The sequence below is a fragment of the Archocentrus centrarchus genome, chromosome 13 (assembly GCF_007364275.1).
Source record: "Archocentrus centrarchus isolate MPI-CPG fArcCen1 chromosome 13, fArcCen1, whole genome shotgun sequence".
Taxonomy (NCBI): Eukaryota; Metazoa; Chordata; class Actinopteri; order Cichliformes; family Cichlidae; genus Archocentrus; species Archocentrus centrarchus.
This window is the reverse complement of record NC_044358.1, coordinates 38,503,859-38,526,160: the sequence shown is the minus strand read 5'-3', so window position 1 is coordinate 38,526,160 and position 22,302 is coordinate 38,503,859. Positions and strand designations below refer to the sequence as shown.

Sequence of the window (22,302 nt, the reverse complement as noted above, 5' to 3'; positions counted from 1 at the left end):
CTGGAGTGTTTTCCTGTCTGCTGCTGTGCAGCTGTTGAACCACACGCACAGACAGTAGGTCAGGATGCTCTCTACACAGCAACGGTAGAAGGACACCAGCAGATTCTGGGTCAGATGGTTGCTCCTAAGAACCCTCAGGAAATGCAGTCTCTGTTGGGCCTTCCTGACAATGCTGGTCGTATTGATACTCCAGGTCAAATCATCCTGCAGATGTACTCCCAGGAACCTAAAATCTGAAACCAGCTCCACTTCATCCCCCTCGATGAACAGAGGTTGAATGACATGTGTTGTCCTCCTAAAGTCTACTACCATCTCCTTTGTCTTAGTGGTGTTCAGGATCAAGTTATTCTCACTGCACCACCTTGACAGCCGCTGCACCTCGTCCCGGTATGCTGACTCATCCCCGCCTGATATGAGCCCCACCACAGTGGTGTCATCCGCAAACTTAATGATGCAGTTACTGGCATGTATGGAGGTGCAGTCATGTGTGTAGAGGGTGAAGAGTAGGGGACTCAGCACACAGCCCTGTGGAGAGCCGGTGCTGAGGCTGATGGCTGAAGAGAGGTGGGGACCTACTCTTACCCTCTGGGAACGGTCTGTCAGGAAGTCCTTGATCCAAAGACAGGTGGAGCGTGGTATCCCCAGATCTGACAGTTTAGTCACCAGTCTGCCAGGAAGGATGGTGTTAAACGCCGAGCTGAAGTCCACAAAGAGCAGCCGAGCGTAGTTCCCCCCCTGCTCCAGGTGAGAGAAGGCAGAGTGGAGGGCCGTGGCAATGGCGTCCTCTGTGGACCGGTTGGCTCTGTAGGCAAACTGGTGGGGGTCTAGTCTGGGAGAGAGACTGGAGATGACGTGAGCCCGGACAAGCTTTTCAAAGCACTTCATAACAATTGGTGTGAGTGCTACTGGCCTGTAGTCATTCAAACCTCTGATAGTGTTCTTCTTGGGGATGGGGACGATAATGGAGGACTTCAGGCAGGAAGGGACAGCAGCCTGGCTCAGGGACTGGTTAAAAATGCTTGTAAAAATACCAGCCAGCTGAGCCGCACAGACCTTCAGTATCCGTCCAGAGACACCATCGGGCCCCACAGCTTTCCTGGGGTTCACAGTTTCCAGCATACGCCTCACCTCTTGCTCTTGCAGCCTGAGGATGCTGCTGCTGCCTGCTGAGGGATGTTGGATGGCTGTCTCTGATTGCTGTACCTTAAAGCGTGCAAAGAAGCTGTTCAGCTCCTCTGCCAGATTGATGTTACGCTGATCAACTAACAGGCTGGGTTTGTAGTTTAAAATATGCCGAACCCCTTGCCACACCTGCCTGAAGTCGTGGCTCTGGAAACAGTCCTCAATCCTCCTCTTATACACAGCCTTGGCCTCCCTGATGCCCCTCTTCAGGTTGGCTCTGGCAGCGCTGTAAAGCGCCCCATCACCAGCTCTGAAGGCGATGTTCCTTTCTCTGAGTAAGCTCTGCACCTTTCCATTCATCCATGGCTTTCTATTTGGAAAAACCCGGATATTCTTGTCCACAGTTACAGTGTCGGTGCAGAACTTGATGTAGTCCAGAACAGCCGAGGTGTACTGCTCCAGGTCCTGGTGCTTGAATACGTCCCAGTCAGTTGTTTCAAAGCAGTCCTGCAGCTGTTGAGAGGCACCTTCAGGCCAGGTCTGAACAGTCTTAGATGTAGAAAGAGCAGTTTTGCTGAGGGGGGTGTATGCTGGAATCATAAGCAGGGACAGATGGTCTGACTGGCCCAGATGTGGCAGTGGCACAGCCCTGAAACCCAGCTTGATGTTAGAGTAGACTTTATCCAGTGTGTTGTTCCCTCTTGTAGGGCATTTAACATGCTGATGGAACTTGGGTAGAACAGTCATTAAATCGACATGGTTAAAGTCTCCTGCAATGATGTGTACAGCCTCAGGATATCTGCTCTGTTGACTGCAAACCGTGTCATGTAAGAGACTAACAGCCGAGTTAGCATTAGCATCAGGGGGAAGATAAACAACAGTGATCAAAACAGCTGTAAACTCACGGGGCAGATAGATGGGCCTGCATTTAACAGTCATGTACTCCAGGTCCGGAGAGCAGTGGCTGTTCACAGTCATACTGTCTGTACACCAGCTGTTGTTTACATACAAGCACACACCCCCTCCTCTGCTCTTACCGGAGGTCCGCATTCTGTCATGCCGGTGCGTTGTCCTGCCGGCTAGCTCGATGGCTGCATCAGGAATGGATGAATGAAGCCAGGTCTCAGTGAAGAGCAAAACGCAGCAGTCCTTCACGGTCCTGTTTGTAGCCACCAGCAGTCTCAACTCATCCATTTTATTCGGGAGTGATCTTACATTGGCGAGGAAAACACTGGGTAACGGAGGTCTATGAGGCCGTTTACGTAGCCTCTCCAAAACGCCAGCTCTGCCGCCTCGTTTCTGCCTCCTTTCTCTGCGCCGTCTCCGTCTGCGACCCCCCCCCCCCCCACAGGGATGATGAACCACAAAGAGCCAGGTGGTCTGGCGATGTCCACCGGGATGTTGTGAGAGTGGAGGAAGTCAGCCATAACCGCCTGCTCACTTTGTGCTCCTATATGTAGGAGTTCGTGCCGTCTGTATGTTATAATGTCCGCCCGACATAATGGTGATGTGTTGAGCCACAGTTGAAACACATATAACAACATACACAATTTCACAGAGCACCGAAAAGGAGAGCACTGAGCCGCTGCGACTATGCGCGCCGCCATCTTAGAAACATGACATGTCTCTGACAGAGACTACCTCACCAACAGACCGCAGTATGTGAGGTGCCATGACTGTGTGTCTGATGTAGTAGTTTTCAGCACGGGGGCGCCACAGGGCACGGTCCTCTCACCCTTTCTGTTCAGTCTGTACACCTCAGACTTCAGGTACAATTCAGACCACTGCCACCTACAGAAGTTCTCAGATGATACGGCCATCATCGGATGTGTATCAGATGGGAACGACCAGGAATACAGGGGGGTCACCAGTGACTTTGTCGGCTGGTGTGAGAACGACGCACTGCAAATCAATGCCAGCAAGACAAAGGAGATGGTCATAGACTTCAGGAGGAAGCCACCCCCTACCACCGGTGAACATCCAGGGAAAGGACATTGAGACAGTGGTCTCTTACAAGTACCTGGGTGTTCATCTCAATGACAAGCTGGACTGGACTACAAACACAGATGTCCTGTATAAGAAAGGCCAGAGTCGACTCCACCTGCTGAGGAGACTGAGGTCCTTTGGTGTCTGCAGGACTCTGTTAAAGACCTTTTATGACACAGTGGTAGCATCTGCCCTTTTCTACGCAGTGGCCTGCTGGGGGGGTGGATACACCGAAAGGGACAGGAGCAGGATCGACAAACTGGTGCGGAGGTCTAGCTCTGTGTTGGGATGTCCTCTAGAGTCTGTGATGGTGGTGGGTGAGAGGAGGATGTTGACAAAGCTGACATCCATCATGAACAACCCCCATCACCCTCTGCATGAGACCGTGGGTGAGCTGAGCAGCTCCTTCAGTCAGAGACTGAAACATCCTCGCTGCAGGAAGGAGCGCTTTCGCAGGTCATTCATCCCAACAGCAGTTAGACTGTATAACACATCATAATGTCTTGAGTCACTTGGACACTTTACCTCCTCTGCCATCACTTTATCCATACAGTCCAGATACATTTTATTTATTACACTCACCCATATAATGCATACCGTGTATGCTGTGTACCTTACCGGCTACAAATGTATATAATATTTTGATATCTGTATATAGTGTTTTGATGTGTGTGTGTATATGTAAATGTGTGCATTGACATTGATATATATATATATACTTTATGTATATAGTGCTTATGTATATGTGTATAGTTTTTTGCTATTTTATTTTACTTTATTCTATTCTATTTTAGTTTTAGTTTAGTTATTTGTTCTTACTCATCCTTTTCATTTTTTCTCTGTACTGAGCTGCTGTAATGCGCAAATTTCCCCGTCGTGGGATCATTAAAGTTTTATCTTATCTTATCTTATCTTAAAATCAGGAAAATCAGTTGGCGGTGGGCTGTGTATGTTTATTAATAAGAACTGGGCTACACAGTTTACCATAATTGAGGAGACCTGCACTAAGAACTATGGGACCTTGGCTGTCTCTTTTAGGCCTTTTTATTTGTCTCGTGAACTTGGACAGTTCACAGTAATGCTGGTGTACGTTCCAGGTCCTGACAATGAGGAGGTTGCAGATCATGCACTGAATACATGAATTATATGTGTACATATAATGACAAATAAAGTCTTATAATCTAATCTTTTTTTTTTTTATTTTTTTTTTTTTTATTTTTTTTTTTTTTTTTTTTTTTTTTTTTTTAGCCTGTCATGTCTGGTAGATCTTGCAAGCAGAACTGTGATCTGAATGCGTTGTTGTGCCAAACATATTTGCTATTTCAAGATGAGCTCTATAGGTTCTCAATAGGCTCTTCTTGTTGTTGTTTTAACCCTTTATTTTATTTATCTGAGTTATTTTTCCACATACTATGTAACAGCCAGAGCTGACAGGCTGAAGAAGAGGAAAATAAAGAGAAGAAAAAGGGAGAGAGAAAGGGAGCAAAAAAAAAAAAAAAAAAAGGGGGAAAGAGCACAAGTCTATTAATCAGATACTTCATCACTTTAACATATAAAAAAAAATACTATCAATACTTGCAAAAATAAATTTGTGTGTGAAAAACAAAACTAACAAAGCATGTTACGCACACCAACAATTTTGTTGAGTTGTGATTGAGTGGGCGTTTGTGTCTGTGTCATGTTTGTGTCTGTGTCATGGAACGTACTTACCAATGAGGGCAAAACGCTGCAGCTCCACCCATCAGAAGCCAGAGGCAGGTACGGAAAGCCCCCAGAATCTTATAATCTAATCTAATTACATGCAGGCACAATCAGCCGAGCAGCCAGAATTCATTCTGAGAGATTTTAATACGCTGTCTCTCACAGCGCACCTTCTGCACCTACAACTACATATTGACTGTCCAACTCGTTCTACTGTACAAGGATTCTTGACTTATGTTATGGCAACATCGACACTTATAAGGCAGTGTGCTGGCCTCCTCTCGGGAAATCGGACCATAATGTCATCCATCTGCTTCCTAAACAGACAGTTAGTAAAACGGGTAAAACCTGCTGTGAAAACTATACAAGTTCGGAATGAGAAAAGTGAAGGAAGGTCAAGAGATTGCTTTGAATTAACGGAGTGGGATGTTTTATTTGACACATTTAATGATCCACACGAGCTGATTGATTGTATTACATCATAGTCACAGTTTTGTGGGCAATCTGTGTTTTGTACTAGGAAACTGTGGCTGACAAAAGAGCTTTAGGGATGTCTTAATGAGACAAAGATTGCATTTCTTAATGGTGACACTGCAGCCTTTTATAAAAGGAGAGAACTTAGGTCTAAGATTAAAAGGACAAAAATTGATTTTAAAAAGGGCAAAAATTGATTTTAAATACAAGGTTGGAAGTCAGTTTTGCACAGGGAACCCTTGTCGGGCACGAGAGGGCCTCAATAAGATGATGAGAAGGGCTCCTAGCGACCAGGTTCACTGTCATTTACAAACAATCTAAATCAATTTTATGCCCGTTTTGACACTGAAGACCTTAAGGAAAGGACTAGAACCATCACGGCTGTTGTAGCTCAGAGCCAACTGAAGAAGCGGTTGGTAATTGTTTGTCAAGGATTAAGTCATATACAGCACCTGGGCCGGACTGTTTGCACGGATGCATTTTGAAAGTGTGTTCAGCACAGTTGAAGGGTGTTCTAACTAGACTGTTTCAATTTTTATTAAAATACCTGTACAGTTCCAAATATATGGAAGACTTCTATAATTAAACCACTTCCCAAAAGGCCAGGTTCCAAAGTCCCTAATGACTTTCATCCAGTGGCTTTGACCTCTGTATTGACTAAATGTATGGAGTGAATAGTTAGTTAACATCTTACCTCAGCAATAGTGGATCATCTGGACTCTGTGCAGTTTGCATATAAGCCACAAAGGGGCACAGAAGACACAACACTTTTTAGTTGATGTAGTTGGACGTCATTTACAGCAAACAGAAGCTCCGGCAAGAATTTTTATTTGTTGTTCTGACTTCGGCCTTTAATACAATGGAGATACATATTTTATTGCAACAACTAATTAACATGGGGGGTAACACCAGGACTAATTGACTGGATTAGAGATTTTTTTAACTGATCGTCCACAGAGAGTTTGTATTAATCATGTTCTATCTGATGAAATCATTGTTTATGTGGGGGCCCCTCAAGGGTGTGTTTTATCACCGTTATTTGTTGATTACTGTTGACGAGATGAAAGAGCTTGCTTTGAATTAGACAGTCCCTATAACAGGTCTTTCACGTTCTGGTCAGTCTGTGGAAGTTGTCATTTGTTTTAAGTACCTGGGAATACATATTGATGAGAAGATGAATTTTATGGAGAATGTTGATTCCATCTGTAAGAAAGCCAATCAGAGATTATTTCTTATTAGGATGTTAAGCGGCTTCGGCGTTAGCCAAAATAAGCACCCTTACTTTCAGTATCTCAGTCTGATACGGTAACCCGACTGCGGCAAATAGGAATAAATTGAACAGGATTGTTGAACTGCTGAAAAAAATCAAAGGTGGTCAACAAATTTCACTAGATTTGCTGTACAGTATTTTTGTGCTGCTTTATTCTGTTTTGAAATTAATGCCCTCAGGATGATGTTATAGGACGCCCTTCATTTACTGAACGATAAGATGTTGTGATGCAATAGTTTTATTGAAGTTTTATGTATGTGTGTGTATGCGTATGATTTGATGATCATTATCAGTGGGTGAATACAATTTTCCACTAATGTGGACAATAAAGTTGTTCTGTTCAATTTTATTCTAAAATATAAAGTAATGAGGGGTGACTCACAACAGTACTGTATCTAATGTGACTGTAGATTTAATTTAAAGCCTACTGAGGTGACTTAACATGAAATTACTCTACCTTTAAGTTTCCTGATTGAGAGACAAACACTCACAGTTGCCTTGTTTCTCTTTATATGCAGCACTTAGATATTCAGCATGTTTGTGATCTAATGAGAGAGGCCACTGATATGATTTACCAGAAAAGCAGGAGCACAGAAAACACAACAAAGAAAGAGTATATTTAGTAGTCTTTTATTCATGAACTATGCAATTATCTTGAGGAGATGGAACAGCCCTCCTGAAATTAATTCATCTTCTGGGGCTAGTGTAACCTTTTCAACCTATTGACAGAGAGTATTCTTAAATTCAGATATACTTTCATATAGTACAGTATATTTTAGCATAAAAACCTTTGCTTCAGCAGAAAACAAAGATGTAAACCAATAATAGTGGTAAGCCCTTAAAATGCAGCTCTATTGATTAGAAAATGTGCTGTGTTTGTTGTAATGCGAGTCAGAGCCCTTCATTCTGTTTGCTTGCTGTGGAGCCTATAAACAAGACACTTTATCCCACAAATGTATTTTGACCTCATGTTTCAAAAGTACTCCACTGGGAATTAATTGGATTCAGGGCAGTGATTAACCACAGCAATGAAAGGGGATATAGTGATTCAATTTTTATCAGTTTGAATAGCAGCATGTCAAAGCCTCACTGACACACTGAAGTGAGAGTAGATGCCAGGAAATTTTAGTTGTTTGGGAATAATTTTGGCATTAGAAGAGAAGCAATTACTGGACAACGTGGCCGGTTTGGAGGCTTCATCAGCCCTCTGAGGGCTGAGCTTCCAATTACTTTCACCTTTCTGTCCTGTGTCATCATCTATCAGTATCTCTTCATGGCCAAACAATTACAGTTAACAACTGGGAAATATTTACGTGCACATTAAAATGCACACATCGAAACAACCTTCAAAATATATCTTTTGCTATAGTTTGTAATATTCTCTCCCTCGCTTTGTCAATAGTATTTAGTGTGTGAACTGAATGCAGAGTGGATTACTCAACCATACTAGCAAGTGTTTACATGTACAAATTATGTGATTAAGTTACAAAATATATATACTCGCAATCTCTATAGTCACTGATTAAATGATGGTGATTTCAGAATAATGGCTTCTAATATTTTATTTCTGGTAAAAAGCTTGGATGGAGAACAGTTCATTCTGTTGCTTTGCATCTTTTTGGCATGCAGAAATTTCTTCTTTTATTCTGTATTTCTGCACAACACGCAACTAGCAAATTTGTTGGGGGCATTAAAGATAGGGTACCCCCAAGGAGCTCTCTACATGTAGGCAGGCTCCATTTATCTTACATTTTACACTCAAACTCTGAAAATTGTTTGTGATGGTCCAATCAAATCAGTGCAATGCGTTTCCAGTGCCTGCAACCTGCTGACCAATACCAAGGCGGGTGAACATGTTGTTGAGAAAGAACAACTTTAAGTGCCGAAAATTGAGCAAATTCTGAAATCAGAAAATGACTCTGACATTAAGCTTGTAGCACTCTGTGTCAGACTGCAGAAAATCACTGTAACCAGAATCAGTCGCACTTACCCTCCATAATGCCGTGTTATTTATTTGTGTTTAGGTCTGTGTTTTGCTCTGTTTGTGTCTAGTTAGTGTATATAAAAACACATTTTAAGAATACATTCATGAGTGAATATGTAAAAGTTCATTTATTCCTCGATAATGTTTTCATACACTGGTATTAGTGACAGCTACAACACCGATGATCCAGTTTTTTATAATCCGTACACTCCCTGCTCATCATTTCCCTCAGCTTCATGTTGTGTGTGGTGTCCCTTCACCACAAAGGGACACCTGCGCCCCACAGTTTGAGAAACACTGCTGAAACGTATCATCATATCTACATCCACGATTGATAATTGCAAAAATAACTCCCACACAATGAATCCTGAGCAGCTTTAATTTTACCTGAGAATCCCATTTGTGGTTTTGAAAGAAATATTTCAGCAAATATTGAATGACATCATGACCCATGTTTTGTCAAGGACTTATACTGGACTGGACTTATAGTCCAGTGCGACTTATATATGTTTTTTTCTTCTTTATAATGCATTTTTTGGCTGGTGCAACCTATACTCCGGAGCGACTTTTAGTCCGAAAAATACGGTATGCATGTCCCTCAAAAATAAAAAAATAAATAAATAAAGGGCATGTAAGTTAAGCTGATAATTTTACTTCCCCACAGCATAACTTCCTTAGCAGGACAATGCACCCCAACACATTTAAGAAGAAAAAAAAGAATGATAAAGAGCAAAGTATGGACCCTGCCTCTAATCTGAAAATACACCAGAACAAGTTTTACCCATAAGGCACCACCCCATGTCTGCCAGGACACAAAAGAACCCCTGCCATTGTTCCTGTGCCAGACATTACATTATAGCCCCACAGGTCCTGCGTCTATGTCCAAATAGGTTAGAGCTGTTAATGTGATGCAGTAAAAGACAGGTGATTTTCAGTGTTAGGCCAATTACACAGTTGCCTTATATCAAGTGCATTTAAAGGGTTTGGGAAAATTTGAGTTTGAATGTAATTGGTGTCATTTTTCAACATAATAAGAGGGTTAAGAATATAAATATGACAGCAGAGCTTGGACTGGAGGAACAGGACACTGTTCATTCCACAAATGCTCTAACCATATGGCTGTCGCCACATGGGGGTGAAAAAAACCCTGGCAGCCAACCAAGCTGGAAACAAGTGACTAGAATGCAGACAAATGTGGTCAAATAAGATTCATTCAAAAAGGAGTAAATATCAATAACATACAGTTTTACTGGCATCACTGTACCAAAAATTATTTAGACAGTTATGCTCACAATGTCAAATTGCAAGAATGGAAAAGGAAAGGAAAAAAAATGTGAAATTGAGCATGGCTGGAAGATGTGTATAGTGAGCAAAGCAAGCAACGAACAAACTCAGCAAAGTAATAACACATGTGGAGTATTTCCTTCCTGTTCTACCTCAGCTTATTAGAGACGAGCTCCTGCTAAAACACACCGGCCATCATTGCAGCTCTGAGACCTGAACGTCCTCGACAATTGTGCATCTTTACACCATGACACTAGAATTTAATTTACAAAAAATAGAAAAAGGGCCCACTGGTATATTATTTTAATATTTATTTGTCTAAGCATTATTTCATGCTGCATTTTGAGGAAGATTTACGAAGACTCCAGCGGTAACTTTTGCTCAAAATAAATAAGCACACCGATGCACAGCATGTAGGACTTCATCTCAAACCATATTCTGTGGCCGCAGACATCAAAAACTCTATTATGAATGACACAAACATAGCAATACATTTTCTGTGTTACTATACTGCCACACCAGACAGAAGCCACCAAGAGCAAATGTCACTGCTTCTCCATTCTGTCAATATGGCATTATTAGAATGTCGAACTACACTTCATTGATTTCATTCCAGTAAATAGCCACACTGAAAAGGGAATATCAAATGCATTATTGGGCGAACTAGAGGCTCTTATGGGCTGAATATAAATGACTGTCAGGACCGAGGAAACAATAATGGGGTGAGCACGAAAAAGAAAATCTGTGTGTCTGAGTCTGGATTCTACATCTCAGTGCCCAGTTTTACTTTGTGCCATGTGGTTGCAAAAACTTGCACTTATCATTAAATGTTGTAAAATATTGTCTTAAAACAGCACTTTTCTTTGTCTCTGTACAATAACTTTATGCAATATTCCATTTGCTAAAGGGCAAGAAACGATCAAAGCCAAGAAGTTCTGTTTTAAACGAGATGGCGCTGTCGTGTGCACATCAACACTGCAGTCAAGGGAGAAACAACAGGATGTGGCCTAGACTGAAAAAAAAATATAGGAATAACAGATTTGTGGCTGTCAAAGTCACTGCAGCATGGGATGAAAGTCCAGATCAATGTGAGAGAATTCCAGAGGGAACACCTACAGCACTTCACACTTGTTATTTCTTAAAAAGAAATTAAGGAACTTCTCCAAATCACTGTGTTCGGGATCTTTACAAGTATCCCAGTAATGATGGCATTTGGCGAGCAAAGCTTTCAAAGCTGAAACTAATTAAAACCTACATTTGCACACGCCACTACACAGCAGAACTGACAGCGTGGGGTTTCTCTTCTATCACTTGAAAAGGATGTTGCATCCAAGTTGGATTACAAGGCTTTCATTGTTGAGTTTGCTGCTAGAGACAAGGAATGTGAGTTTCACCTAATCCATTTAGGTGTATGGAGAGTCAAACTGAATTCATCTCATTTGTTTGAATTACCGTACAATACACATTACTGAAGGGAAGGACTGGTTTGACCTGACCAGAATAAAAAGGAAAAAAGTCCTCCATTAATGAAATATATACTTTAATCACTGAACTGAAACATACCAGCTTTTTTTTTTTGTTTGTTTGCTTTTTTGTTTTAATAAAACTTCAAGTCAAAATCATGATGGATGAGGTGATTGTCCAAGAATGTGTAGCCAATAGGCTAGAGAGTTTTATTTATTTTTATTTTCATTTTTTGAAAGATTGGCAAGTGATGAACTTAGACACTGCCCAAACCCACATGTTCAGAATGTACCGCCTATAATATATTTGGATAGTTGCAGTAATTCTAGAATATATAGCTCAGGCAAGGAAAGAACATTGAATAACTGCAACCATGGCCTCACATATCAAGTTCACAAAGAAAAAAAAAAAAGCCTCATAATTACTCCAAGATATAATTGCTGATGTTGTGTTCAGGTGTATTTGTTCAAATGTATACACTATTGTAAAAGCACACACAACATGTGGTCAAACCACATTTCTTCAAATTGTTCAATCAGCAGTGACAAACCCACTTGTATTACAGTATTGCTTCTACCATTAGGTTTTACCTGGAATTCATGGTCCGCACATCCAGCAGGTCCAGGAAATCCGAAGGATCCCCCCAGAGAGAGAGAGAGAGAGGGAGAGAGAAAGAGAAAGAGAGTTAGCATGTAAACTCTAAGCAAATAGGTTAAAATAAATTTTTTGTGAAAATCATTACATATTTATGGAAGCTCTGAGAGGCTAGTGGAAAATAGCAAAAAAAAGAAAATAATTTTTTTGTTTTTTTTTGTCTCTGTTTATGACTGTGAAATGAGCAAAGGCAGGAGGTCGTGTTGAATAAAGGGTTTGAGAGCACACACACACAAACACAGACACGCGCATATATTTTGTTACTTGTGGCCAAATGTCCATACTGACGTATAATTTTAGGCTGTACTTTCTAAATTAATTTTCTTTCCAAATTCCTTCTTCTAGATTACTTCTTTTTCACGTGTGAAGGCTAGAGTGCACCTCTACTACCACTAATTTCCCTTTAAGGTTTTCTGGGACAAGTCTTTGAGCCAGAAAGGCTTCTTTAAACACGCATGCCGCTGTGAAAGCATCTGTTTCAACCCAAATCCTTAATCTGTTTGACAGTCTAAAAAAATAAAAACAAAAATATTAGTCCAGTTTGCTGCCTAAATACGACTAAACTCTCACTGAGAAGTCACAATAATATCTAAAATATATAAAACTAATAGGAAAATATTGATTTGCGACACACAGATAGCACTTCAATTGTGTACCTGTACTCTGGGCTCATGTGAGCAAAATGAAAATACAAAAAGAAACTATTATTAAATAACACTTAAAAATGGATCACATTTTTTACCCTCTCATTTGCCTTTCAGGGATTAAAGGTATTTTTTTTTTAAAAAGCCAAGCTCAAATATGGATGACGGAGAAAGGAAAGCTGGTCCTCTTTCAGTCCAGCTGCTGAAAGCTTTGTCTCCTCTTTTTCAGACTAATTAGCTGATTTCTCCTGTAGGAACAGAGGCTGACAGCGTCTGGTCCGTGCCAGGCTGAAACCGTGTGTGTGCCAGCTCACTCTGGCATGGCAGGATGGGACAGCCTTGATCACGGTCAGGCCTCAGATGAGGCGAAAATGGCTGGGTTTTATTAGGAGGCAGAATGTGAACATCTTCATGCTCCATGAGTAGGAAAACGCAGAACAAATTATTTCAGACAGATTTGTAAAATGATATAAATTTGAGGAACGAGTGGAAGCATAAAAAAGGTCAGCAACAGGAACTGAACTGTATCCAGTTTCATCAATGAGTTGTTTATCATCAACAGCTGCTTGTGTGCGTCTTTGTGAAGGATGAGTAATGAAAGTCAGGCTCTACGCTGGATTGCCTCCATCTCTCGTGAGGGATGAAAAACAATTGGAAAACACACAAAACGCTTCTTTCAGAGTGAAGGTGAACGGAAACTCGAGAGACTGAATGACTTTGTGTTGAAGTGAAAAAGAGAGAATTTGGGAGGCGGAGGACAAAGAGAAAGGGAAGATCACCGGCATTAAACCCACCGGTGGCTTTGCATTCATCAAGCTTGAAAAAAGAAAAAAAGACTGTTTTTGGAACTTGTCAGGCACAGACAGTGCAAAGTAGAAGACAGAGCACAGCTACTGTACAAACACCCACCGGCAGTTCAGCGTGAATAGCAAACATTTCTACTTTGAGACCTGTCAGCAGCTGAGGAACTGCTCTTGCCTGAAAGCCTGTAATTCCTTCACTTTACTTCACATCACAGCGGGCGGTCATCCGTGTGTAGCATGTGATATCGGTGTATGAGTGAGTCTTTGTTTTAAACATGCAAATATTTAGTGGTCTCAATCCAGAGCTGCATGATTTTTTTTTTTTTAAAGGCTTAAACTAAAAAAAAAAAAAAAAAATCTATAAAATTATTCTCTTTTTTTCCAGACTCAGCATCTTATGTCCAAAGTCCTTCAAAGCCGATGCTTTAGCGAGGAAAAAAATTCCCTCCATTCCAACAAAAATACAGAGACATGTTCTTATATCGTCCAGAAGAAAGGTCACATGACACACTATAGAAAAACACACACACACTCAATATCCCTATCAAAAAGACAAAACAAAACAAAAAGCACAATGTGATTAACAGTTAGTGCTCTCCTCGGTCTGGTGGAGCAGCACAGCGTGGTGTCTTTCCTGCTGTTTCTCTCTAATCTGTTTTTTTTTTTTTTTTGTTAAATCTCTCCTAGCTGTGTTTCTCTTTCCATCCTCGGTTTAAGTCCCTGTTTACCTCCTATGTCCTCTATCCATTCTCAACTCCCCTCTCAGTTCTTTTATATTTCCCACTCCAAATTGCTCTGATAGCAGATGTGCAACATTTCCTGACAATACAGTTCATTGTTTCATCCTCCAAAGACTCCACACATCTTGGGTACTGTCCTCTTTTCAAATCCATCCCTGCTGGAATGCCGTCGTTGCTTTTTTCTTGGTGAACGGCTCAACAACTGCCACTACAGCCTGGACTGAATCCAATTCACGCACAATCAATAGTAGACAAAACCTTTACTGACTGAGCCTCTCCTCTTCTCCGTTGTCCTTTTTTTGTTTCCCCTTGACTTAGTGGAGCGGTAAAAACTGATAATCTCTAGTTCTGTTTTGGAGTAGGGATCCTCTGTATCTGAAACCCTGCTAATTTTACCCCGCCAGTTGCATTCATGGTTCATTACTGCATTATTTGGAGTAAAACAAGTAGGTTCATTAAGGTTCAGTGAAATGGTTTACTCTACAGTATTAAAGACTAGAAATTTAAGGAGCAGGTGGTAGAAGAAATGAGAGTAAGAAGAAAAAAAGAGGAAAAGAAATTGTCCTCAGAATAAATGTCAAAAATAAAAATAAATCCATTCATTTAGATTAAACATAATAAACCATCTGTGCACACTGTTTGGAAGGAAAAAAAAAACATGTATGATGCATGAATCTGATCAGGATGTGAGAGAATAATCAGTCTGGGAGATTTGAATATCTTAACAATTAACAGAATAACAGTTATGCAAACTAGTCAAATTGTAACCTCTTAAATGAGGGGGATTTGTCTTATCTGGGGAGCCTGTAGGAGAAGAGAGGGATTTGATATCCAACAACTGACAGGACATAAGAGAACAGCTACAGCCCTCTGGCTCTGACCAAAGATGGGCCAGAAGTGAGGACAGCTGGCCAGCTTAGGAGAAAAGGAGAAAAAAAAATCAGATTACAGGGCCAAAGATCAGACACTGGGGTGATATACAGTCATAGTAAAACAATAAATAAATAAAAAGTACATCCTCCTTCGGTGCTAAGGTTTTACGTATCAGGACATAATAAAAATAATATGATAATTAGCAGGTTTTAAAATGTGCTGATCTGGAGGATTTGGGTGTGATAACATAATGCCAAGAAGGAAAAAAAAAAAACAAAAAAAAAACATCAGCAATGATCTTAGAGAGGCAAGTGTTGCTAACCTAATGCAAGCTGATTGATTATATTTCTCACAGCAGAGAACCGTTCTGCTAATTAGAGGAGCAATGCATTTGGCTAATTGTCTGAAGCATTAGCCTCTGTGTGTTCAATTATAGATCCAAAACGGCCATAAAAAGGAAACGTGGCCAAAAAAATGACATTTCTTGTGAAACTCATCAGACTGTTCCAAACAGGACCAAAACACTGCACTGAAAAAATGGCAGAACAGAAGCAGAAGTGCAAAGACCCGGTGCACACTAAGAAAGAGGACAATTACATGAATGTTAGATTATGAAACACTCTCAACATCAACAGTGGAGCGGTGAATCCAAAATGCTGGCCTTATAGGCAGAGGTGCAATGAAAACGCTTTACCTGAGAGCGGCCAGTAAAAGGCAATGGATGACAGTGGATGGAGAGAAATTGAAAAAACAAATCCAGGTTATAGGTGTTTAGCACAAAAAGAAAAAAACGTGTGCAAATATGTTAGAGGAGTTCTTATCATCTGTCATGGTGGAGAAATTAGATGGTCTGGAGGACATGAGTACAGGATAAAAGATATCGTGGAAGAAGACTACTGTATGTCATTTTGCAACACAATGCCATGCCCTGTGGCTGTGTTGACTTGATTTTTCTCATCCAAAAGGACCATGACCCAAAGCAGAACAACTATCCAGCCCAAATATCAAACCTTAGCACTAATAAGCTGTTACAGAAACATCCTGACATTATGGTATGATACAGTACACAAAAACTCTTTAAAGCATTTTTTGGTTTGTTGGAGGCACTTCAGAAAGATTACCTCAACAAGATGCCAGGAAGGATCCCAAAGATTTGAGGAACCAATTAAATAAAAATGATTATTTATTCACTTTGCAACTCATTTGATTGGATACCAATCACACAGGTGTAGAGACTGGTCTGCAACCACCTGGCCGCCAGTGTTTGTCAGGGAAAAATGTGTATTCCCTAACTGTTTGCTGGAGGTTGCTGGTAGTTGAGAGGTGAAATTGATGACAGATAGAGATATGCGGTTCTGCACTAAAATCCTCCTTGCAATTGCTTTGGTCACTCGCAGAGTCCACCATAGTTTGCAAGGAACACACCAACTATTCTGCAAACACTTGTTGACTGCTCACTGAGCAGCAGTGAAACTGTGAAACATGTGACACAAACCGAAAACAGAGACCATTTGCTTTGATAGTGAAAGTTGCATCTTTTGAAACATGCTGTTTGCAGACGTAAGGTGCAACTTTTACTTTGAAGGTGACGGCACACTTCTGGTTTGTATCCTGTTCCACATTCCGCATAAAGGAGGTTTTTGGTACAGCACCCCTTTTTGCAACTTTTTGCATCTTTCACCAAGCCAGCAACCTCCAGCAACCAGTCTCCAACCAGTCAGGGAATAGACATTTCACATTCTGGTAGTGTGCTGTATACCTATGGCAGACCAAAAGAAAATACAAAACAAAGCATAATTTCACATATGTTTCTCGTAAGATCACATATATACACAGACTCCAAATTATACTCTGTCAGCTACAATTTATATAAGAGTGCAACACAATGTTCAGGTATTTTATGTATGAACAACACGGTCAGAGACCATCTGCCACTGTCAGCTCCCTTTATTGTTTTAATAGAATAGAATAGAATAGAATGCCTTTATTTTCATTATACAGGATGTACAATGAGATTGGAGGGCCACTCCTGTTCAGTGCCATGTAACAGAAAATCAAACTCTCTAAAATAAAAATATTATGAAAATATTATAATCTAGTATGATCAATATAATCAAGAGATATACAGAAATAAACAATGTGTAATATATACAAAAAATAGCATGTATAAAAATATATACATACATTAACAGCAGAATGTGTAAAAGGAAAGTGTCTCACATGGAAGAATGAACAAACAGAATGTGAGTGTTTTGCTGTCTAGCCCCATTACATACGTATAATAGTGTATGATTTTGGATTGTTTTTACTGATAATTTGTGACGCCTAAAGTTAGCACCACCTAAACAGTGATCCTCCTGTCTGTACTGTAAATAGCACCAGCAAACCACAAGTTACTTGCTAACCTGCCTTGTTTTGGCAACAGCCTGGTACACCAAATGTCTCTGCCATCACATAGTGGGAAAAGTACAGGGGGAAACCGTGTGGCCAATCTCTACTCAATGAGAAGTAACGCAGTCAAAGAAGCACACAGCGTGAGTTCACGTGCATAATAACTGCCAGAGACTGGAAACTATTCACAGAGTTAATATTACTACTGGTGCTGCAAACGTCCATTAGACGTGGACTATAACAAGCTTTGTTTGAGGAAATTATAACTGACTCAAATCTCGATAAGAAAATATTATATTTAATTTCACCTCTTAACAATGCCATTTGCCACATCGCCATCTAATATGATTCTATGACGTGCATATTAACTGACAGCCTGCTGTCAATAATCAACCAACTGTGTGCAGTCTATGTGGGTATGAAGATTCAGTGTTGATGTTAGCTGCTCATCATAATTTGTCAGATAAATAACTTTCAATGAAATTAAAAGAGAAACTCTCTAGCAGTATTAATAAACTCAGAACAAACACATGACATTGACACTTGGGAAACAGGATGTCTGTGCTTTCATCACTCAATCTTAATTTACTGCTGTCAGACTTTTGAAATGCCCCCATTTCATCGAAACTTATTACATTTCATTTGAAAGTCAGTTTTCATAATTATATCTGATTGTTCATATGCATATCAAGATCTAAGGAGCACATTGGAATATAACCTGCCATCCAATAGACAGTATTAAAAATAGATTTTAAATATGACAGTGCTTTGGAATCAAATAATGAGCTCAATTTGTCAGAGAAAAAAGCATAGCAGTTCATTCAGCATGAATATAATGTGACATAAAGCTTATAATAACGGACATGCATATTATATGATGTGCAAAAGTCTTCATTTAATTCAATTCAGTCTTAATTTAATTCAAAGAGCAGCTGAGAGTACTTGGGAGTTCGAGATTTGATTTTATGCTTTTTCCTGAGTTTTTTGCATTTCTCGTGCGTTATGATTACGCTGACAGGACGGACTGTGGTACTTTTTTTTTTCTTTTGCGAGGTCACGAGGGTAGACATATTGACAAGGGTCTTCTAATGGCATCACGGCTGTGCTTCAGAGGATTCAGTTTCTGCACATTCCTCTATTTTCATCACCTCGCCTACTGGACGAGTGTCAGGCATTACATATTCATGGTGACATACAGTAAATGTGAAAGCAATAATCTCTCTGCCCGGCATCTCACTGTTTGCTTGTCAGTGACTCTTCATGGAAGTGTTGAAGGTTAGGCATCTATTTACTGAAGCTGGAGTTTTAATAGTCCACAGTATGACAGTAATGGTATAAACTGTACAAAAGATGATGAAGAATGTCAACAATCAGTCTGATTCTTCAAATCTCTCTGAACTAAACAAGTCAGCAGGCTGAGTGATGAAGCTTCGTTCCACTTGAATCCGTGTCCTTCAGAAAGTTACATTTGAAGGTTTTAGTGAATTTGAGAGGACTTATTATGGACGACAGGAATGCAAAGACACTTCACACTCACTCCTACCAGCAGCCAGCAGACAAACACTTATCACAAGGCCTCTTCACCTTGCTCTGACAAAGTATTGGAGCCGAGTTCAGCCTGAATTGCAACAGCCAACAATTCTGAGGAACAAATTACCTTGTGGGATGGGGTTGGGCCAAGTGGCATTACAAAATTACTCACATACTTAACAAAAGTGACAGCAAAAACACGTGGGGCAATTTTTCATTTTCCAAAGCACCGATGAAAATTGAATACATCACCTGGAACGGCTATATTCCTTTTGTTACCATGAATAATAATAAGTGTTATGAGCCAAAATGATCTGCAAAAAAAAAAGCTCAAATCAAGTCCAAGCACTGTGTTCAATCCTCATATCACAAATTTTTAAAATAAATTAATAATTCATTAAAAATATATTTAATAACTTGTTCATGTTTAACAAGGACACTCAGAGAGTGCAGTCCTTTACTTTTGTCTGCCTCCACTATTACACTTCCAGAATTTAAAGTCATGAATTCAGCTGTTAAAACGCCCAGTTGGTTGTTTATATAACTCTCCACTCTACCATATTGAAATGTCTGCCAAAATGCAGTAATTAATGAGACACAGACAGATCAGAAGCTTTTTGAATCTTAAAATACTTCAGCCTCACACAGCAGGGAGAAAACAAAACACCAATGCTTGCATCTACTCATGCGGCACAGTAACAGTAACTTTGCTAACGCAGGGACGGGTCAGGATCTGACGCTAAATAATATTTTGTGTGCTTTTTTTCTGTGCATCACGCGGGGCAGCTGTTACAAAACAGATTTCAGGCCCCGACAGAATAGTTTGATATACAGCAAGCCTCCCCTGGATGAATCTTGCGCTCCACCTGAACTGTCAGATTTATCAACAGATCACACGTTTATCCACACAGCGAGTTCTGACAGAAGAGTTCACCCTCATAACAAATAGATATCCGTTCTCTTTCAGCCGCCTCTCATTGTTCTGAATTTCCACGCGGTTACTGAAGGCAAACACAAGCACGAAACGTGTGTTTAAACTGTGTGGTTTTGTTTAGTAGATTAGTCTCGCCCTCATTGGGTCTGCTTGTTTTTGACCTGTTCATTTTTGCTGCTCTCGGTAGACTGCATCGGTCATTACTGAAACAAACTGCATGTTCAGAACTGTTTATTATTAGCAGATCCCCCTCAGAACTTTTCACTTCAATCTATGCATTTTCACAATTGTGGACTCTACCACTATGGATCTTGCTACAAATATGTCTAATTGATGCAGAACGGTCCACTTAATGATTGAAATTTGAAGTGGCACAAGCCACAAGGCCTCTGTTACTGCTGTTGGACTGTTGTTGAATTTTACATTAAATAAATCATTAAATGGCTAGATAAACCTGAGTTAGAATTTCATTTTTGTTGCCTTCAAATTTAGAGTTTTCTTTCTCCTCTACAGAGCCTTTGAACGAGCTGTCTTAGTCCTGTACATACCTGTTAAAAGGTGAGCAGGCCTTTTCACTTTAAAAATGTCCTCTGGTGTTTTTGCAGCAATGGCTGATTGAATTTTAGTACATTATCCAACCCGCACAGTAATGTTTAGCACCACCCGCTTCCATAAAATGGTATTTTCACATAATATGAATTCAATGAAACATAACAAACATAATGAAAAAAGGTTATATCGATGTAATGGGCGCCACAGTCTGGGAATTACGAGCCAAAAAATTTGAGTATCATAATACAGAACTGATAAATATTCAGGTTAATTTTCCATGGCCCCCAAAGTGAGGACAGTGGTTAAAATCTGACTGCAATGTGAACTCTAGTAGCATTATTAATGTAGTATTATTGCTTCTGTGACAAACACACTCCATTATTACACTAAAGGTAGATCTACACAACTCTGTTAAGAACAGTGCAGGCAGCATCAGTGGTCACATTACAGTCATCCACTAAGATCTTGGAGCATGTCTGTGTCCACTACAGGGTGACAGGTGCAGCTGGCCTCTAGTGCAGCAGATACTACAGGATACAAAGTTTCCTTGCAGGATAAATATTTCCCATATTAAGAGATTTTTGGTAACTTCTGATCAGTACCTTAAGAGAAATGATATTTTGACCATAAATCTATGGCTAATATGATGTTGGTAATTTAAAAGTCCACAGTATCAGTGGGTGGGATGGGGGTCGGTGGGGGTGTTTGGGGCTTCTGAATAAAGTAAAATTGGATGTGAAAAGTTTTTCTATAAGAATAAACATTGTGTGATTGCGGCTAAACAAATTAATATGATGATGTGGTGACAGTATATATAAACTGCTGACGACTGAATCTTTATCTACCCGAATCTGTTGAGATTGCAGCTCAGGAAAATACGCACTTGTGTCCCACCAAGAGTCTCGGAGGTTGTCTTCTTGCTGCTTGTATTTTAATTATTACCACTGAATATGCAGAAAAACTGGGAAACTCTGAGACATAAAGAGAGCACAACTCGTATATTTCTACCTTTTTCCTTTCTCCCTCTCCTGGAGGTGAATGGCAACACTTACCAAAAACAAAGAAAAGAAAAAAGAACAAAAACAAACATGAGACTGAGATGGCACACTGATTAATAATTACAGCAGATGCAGGGATTTATCAATATTTCTTCCAAATCATAGCAACACAGTGTGATCCTTCCTCAGTCGCCATTAACGTAAAAATTTGATCCAGAGAGTGAATTCCCTTTCCATTCACCTTAGAGAGTTCATGCCGACTAATGAAAGTGTTGGCATAATGCATTATGAAGTAACACATTAGTGTAATTACATTACATTATTCCAAAATAATACTGCATTATCAAACAATTAAGTTCTTCATTATCTGGATTACAGGCAGAAAGGGGGGAAAAAAAACCACCAATAAGCTTTTCCTGCATGGCTCTGTAACAGTCTCCTGAGTTTCATTTGTTCAGGAGAAATCTCACAAAGGTATACAAATCTGAGGTGTGCAGATATGCATATTACTTTGTATTTGTGTTGGTATTCTAGTTTTGCAATTCAACCTGTTTAAAGATTGTTCAGGTAAAGAGTGAGCTAGAAAATACATCTGAATATTTTTAGTTACTAATGCAATTATGATCAACTGACCATGCCTATAGTAAAAAAGATTTAATAGTAGTACTAGTAACAAGTTAGAAGGCTTTTTTTTGCCCTGTACTACATATCCCAGACTCTCTCTAGTGTAATATGACAGCAGCTGAAAACCTTTCAAAGAATGAAAATTTCAATATGCCTAATCACACTTTAATCTAAAATTATGTTTATATTTATGACTCAGTTAACTATCCTTCTATGCTGTAGAAACCTATAGCAGCAAGTGGCAGAGGCAGTACTTTTCAAAAGACAAGCAAGA

The 22,302-nt window shown here is 40.0% G+C and overlaps 1 protein-coding gene across 2 annotated transcripts in view; it reads right to left on the bottom strand.

Annotated features, from left to right (window-relative positions):
- Positions 1-22,302, bottom strand: part of lsamp (limbic system associated membrane protein) — a 1,252,509-nt gene that overhangs the window by 286,022 nt on the left and 944,185 nt on the right. The gene's annotated exons all lie outside the window — the stretch shown is intronic.